The sequence below is a fragment of the Hemitrygon akajei genome, unplaced genomic scaffold (assembly GCF_048418815.1).
Source record: "Hemitrygon akajei unplaced genomic scaffold, sHemAka1.3 Scf000036, whole genome shotgun sequence".
Taxonomy (NCBI): Eukaryota; Metazoa; Chordata; class Chondrichthyes; order Myliobatiformes; family Dasyatidae; genus Hemitrygon; species Hemitrygon akajei.
This window is the reverse complement of record NW_027331922.1, coordinates 1,613,313-1,617,871: the sequence shown is the minus strand read 5'-3', so window position 1 is coordinate 1,617,871 and position 4,559 is coordinate 1,613,313. Positions and strand designations below refer to the sequence as shown.

Here is a 4,559-nt window from a genome sequence, read left to right as displayed (position 1 = left end):
TTTAGATCCAGTCTGATGGTTGACACAGGTCTGCAGATCCCTATTGGGAAATCATAGAGGACTGACACCTTGAGAGGGTTCACACACCTGAAGGACGTTCTGACGTTGTGCCTGAAACAGAGATGACAGAAGACGAGGCGTCTACTCATCCCTGCCCTCTCTTTCACCACTGATCATCTCCATGAGCTCCTGACTCCTCTGCCATCTCCGTCACAGCCTACCTCGCCTAAACTCCTCCTAACTCAGTCACCCCTTTGCTCCACTGCACCCTTCTGCCTCATTCCCGACCTCCACGACACAACTCTCTGTTTGCTTGTACCGCTCCATCACCAACAGCCCTCCAGATCTCTGGCGGCAACCCGGCCCCTCCTCTACAAATCTCCCTCTCTCTATTCACGGGATTTTTCAGGAGTATTGGGGAGTTTTGGCGCCTGGTCTTACGTCATTTTCTACTCGATATCGGTCCCTCGTTTCTGAGCCTCTCCACAGTTCTGTGTAGATAGGCCGATTATTTGGTTCTTGTCGTCTGTGCAATGTCACCAACCCGGACCCGCCCACTGCTCGCCTCTCCTTCCTTCCTCTTCCCTCTGCAACACAACAGCTATCAGACACACACAGACACAGACGCGCAGTCTCCGAGGCAGACACACGAGTCAAGACTTCTGGAGAGGCCAGAGGTAGGGAGATGGTGGGGAAGGGAGGAATTGTGAGAGGGAGAGAAGGAGCGGGTGAGGGCTGAGGGTGGGAGTTGAGGGATACGGAGGGTGGGTGGTGAGGGAAGAGGGGAGGGAGGGACCAGTTGGGGAGAGGGAAAGAGGAAATGTGTGGGGGTGGGAAGGGGAAGCGAAAGAGGGTGTGGAGGGAAGGGAACGAGAAATGAAAAAGGCAGACGGAGTGAACGGGTGAGGAGGGTGGGTATTGGGGGAAAAGGATAATGTGAGAGACGGCTGCGTGTGCCGAGTTAAGAAGCACAAAACCTTTCCCCACCCTCGAAAAGTCGGAAGGGGAAAGTGTAGTGGGATATGTGGAAGGAGAGCGAGTGGGATTAGAAGAGAAAAGGGGAATGGGAGAGAGAAAGGAAGGGAAGAAGGAAAGGAGAGAGTGATAAAAGCAGGAAGGTGGGAGCGGGAGAATGAGAGCGAGATGGATAGAGAGAGAGAGAGAGAGAGAGAGAGAGAGAGAGAGAGAGAGAGAGAGAGAGAGAGAGGGAGAGAGAGAGAGAGAGAGAGAGAGAGAGAGAGAGAGAGAGAGAGAGAGAGAGAGAGAGAGAGAGAGAGAGAGAGAGAGAGAGAGAGAGGGAGAGAGAGAGAATGCCGTGCGATCAGGGAAGATAGAGGACAAGGAAGTCGAGTGTGTGCTGCGGTGTGTCCTTTGGCCAGTCACTCTCCAGATCTCTCTCCTCCCTCTATTTCTCATCACCCCGCCCCCTCCACTCTCATCTCACTCAACCACCCTCTCTCACACACACAATCTCTCTCCTCCCCGCACTTCCTCTCTCATCTCTGTCCCTCTCTTTTTCGGCTGTTCATCAGGTGTTAGTGGACCACGGTGTCCCACTACGGGTTTCCTGTCCCGAAGGTCCCATCCCTTTCAGGAGATCAGAGACTCGACAGGATGGACGAGAGCGAGACCTACGAGAACATGCGGCTCACAGGAACGGACCCACAAGCTCCTTGGGGAGGTGAGTAGTGCAGAGAGAGGGAGATAGCTTACCGCTGTCTCTGACCCCGGGAGTATGAGATAGGATAGCGTGGACGGAGCTACTCTCCATGGCTGACCCCGGGGATGTGGAGTGGTTGGTCGGTGCTGAGGGCGCGTTACTCGGTTTCTGACCCCAGGAGCTCATGACGAGTCGCTGTGAAGGGAGTTTTAAAGCTGATTTATACTCTGCGTAGTTGCCGAAAGCGTAGCCTTTGCAAGTGGCCTGCGCCGTTGTGATCATTTATATCTGTGCCTTGGTATGTCTGCGTCGCTCTGCAATTCACCAGCCAAACGCTAGATGGCGGTGTGGTTTCTATGCCTCCCAGTCACTGATCCGGGATCTGTGAAGGGACAGTGTGGAGGGAGCTGCACTGTGTTTCTGTCTAAGAAATGTGTGATCGGGCTGTTTGGAGAGAGTTTCTCTCTGTGCCTCAACCGTGAGTGTGTTGTATGAAGGTGTGCAGGGAGATTCACTCTGCGTCTGACCCCGGGAATGTGTGGTGTGACGGTGAGGAGGAAGCCTCTCCCAGATTCTCACCCTCAGATGCTCTGTCCCCAGCTGAACCGGATGTATCGTACGTGCAACTGAATATCACGGCCACCTCGGCGCCCCGGGTCCGGAGAGATGAAGGTCAGTTTCAACTTTCTTGGTTTGACTGTGTTTAGGTGACGTGTCGATTCCTTTCGAGAGATCTCAGGGTAAACGTACAGTTGACCCCGATAATTCGCTGCTGCAGAACACGTCAGAGGGAACTCGTGATATAGACCATGATGAGGGAGCTCTGTGGTAGGGTCGGTGTGGAGGGGGCGCTCTTGGACGTACGGTGTGCATTCAGCACATTGGAAGCGGGGGCGGTGTTTCGTGTGGATGGTGCCTTCGTGAGGGGATGTGTGGACAGAGCCCTGTGGGATGGGGTGAGGAAGCAGTGCTGTGGGAGGGTAGGTGTGGATGGTGCATCGTGAGGGAATGTGTGGACAGAGCCCTGTGGGATGGGGTGAGGAGGCAGTGCTGTGGGAGGGTCGGTGTGGAGGGGATAAAGGACATTGAGGAGGGAGCACAGTGGGGAGCACGGAGCGGAGGGAACTCCGTGGGAGGGCTCGGAGAGGAGGGACCTCTGTGGGAGGGTCGATAAAAAGCATTGGAGGGGTGGTGATGAGGGAGGGCCATGGACGAAACGGAAAGTAGGCAGCGCTGTAGAAAATTTGAACGATTCTCTCAACTTTCAAACGAACCTTTTCTCTCCTCTGATCTCTCTGTCTCCCTCTCTCTCTCCTCCTTTCCGCGCTTTCCCTTCCTTATTCCCCTCCCTTTTCTCCTCTCGTCTGCCTTCCACCATCCTCCACCTCACACATCTTTCATTCCCCTCTCAACCTCTCCATCTTTTCCACCTCTTTCTCCCACTTCCCTCCCTTGCCCCTCTCTCTGCTCACTCTCTCTAATTTCGCACATCTATCGAAAATCCCTATATCTCTCTCTATCGGGATCTCTCCCCATGCCCTTTCCCCTCTCCTCTTCCAACCTATTCCCCTTCTCCCCAATTTCAACCTCACTCCCCTTACCTCACTTGCCCAACTCTCCAAACTCGCACCTCTATCACACCCCCCTTCATCCTTCCTCAGCCTCGCACTCTCCTTCGCACTCTTTCCCTCATTCAATGCTCATTCTCTCACCTCCGGCTATCTCCGCCCCCCTGTCAAACTGTTCTTTCCACTTCGCCCCATTTTCCGTTTATCTCCCGCTCCGCAACCTCTTCTCTCTATCTGTCCCTTCTCCTTTTCCCCTCTCTCACAATCTCTCTTTCTAATCCTCTGTTACTTACCCTCTCGGTATCCCACTTTTCTTCTACACTCACTCTCCTATCTCCCTCTGCTCTCTTTGCTTTCTCTCGTTCTTCTCCCTCCCCTCACTCTTACCCTCTACCTCCGCTCTCTCTTCCTCTGCCACTCTCTCCGTCTCCGCTAACCATTCTCATTCCAATTCTCTCTCTCCTATATTCCCGCTCATTGCCTCTATCGCTCACCACTGTCTCCTCTTCTCAATCCATCTGTCATCTTCTCTCCGCCCCCGTGTTCCCCGTTCCCTCACATTCTTTATCACTGCCTCTCATCTTTCCCCCTTTACTTAACCCACACTTTCCCTACTCTCCTTTCGCCTTTCTCTGCCCCCTCTCTCTGCCCTCACTCCTCTTTCTATTACCTTCTCTCTATTCCTCCCTCGCTCTGCGTCCCAGGTGGTCTGAGCTCCACCTACGCAGAGGTGAAATTTCCGAACGACGAGCCCGTCATCGATGAGGATCAGGCTCCTCCCATTGCCGCGGGACCCCCTGAGCTGCCGACCAATGCCCAAACAGGTCAGAGATCACAATTATGACGCCGCTGCGACAAATCACGTGTTAATATGCAGAACTGTGTGTGTTTTTGTAAATACTGCAAATTTCTCTCCTTCAGCCACTTTCCTAGCATCTCGCCCCACATACCGACCACCATTTGGGTACAGAAAGTAGTCACTTAGGTGCCCAATTAAATTTCTTTCCTCTCTCACCTTCGCCGTGTACGCCTTCGTCGGTGACTGTAGCTGATGTGACCCACATGGTTTTGTACACCTCTGTAAGGTCACCCGTTCACGCCGACGAACAAAGCCCCTCTGTAAGGTCACCCGTACACTCCAACGAACAAAGCCCCTCTGTGAGGTCACTCCTAGGATCCAAGGAATCAAGCCCAGAACTGCCCGACAACACTTCATAACTCAGTCCCTCGAGCTCGGGCAACATCCTGGTAAATCTCCCTCTGCACTCTTTCCAGCTCAGTTACATCTTTCCGCAAGCAGGGCGAACCAAGACTGAGCACCGAAATCCGAG

At 53.7% G+C, this 4,559-nt stretch overlaps 1 long non-coding RNA gene across 1 annotated transcript; it reads left to right on the top strand.

The window, feature by feature from the left end:
- The first annotated feature begins 1,536 nt into the window (after positions 1 to 1,536).
- LOC140720104 (uncharacterized) lies at positions 1,537 to 4,020 on the top strand. The gene is made up of 3 exons (XR_012097101.1): positions 1,537 to 1,681; positions 2,261 to 2,332; positions 3,933 to 4,020. It is a non-coding gene; the product is annotated as an uncharacterized lncRNA (long non-coding RNA).
- The last annotated feature ends 539 nt before the right edge of the window (positions 4,021 to 4,559 follow it).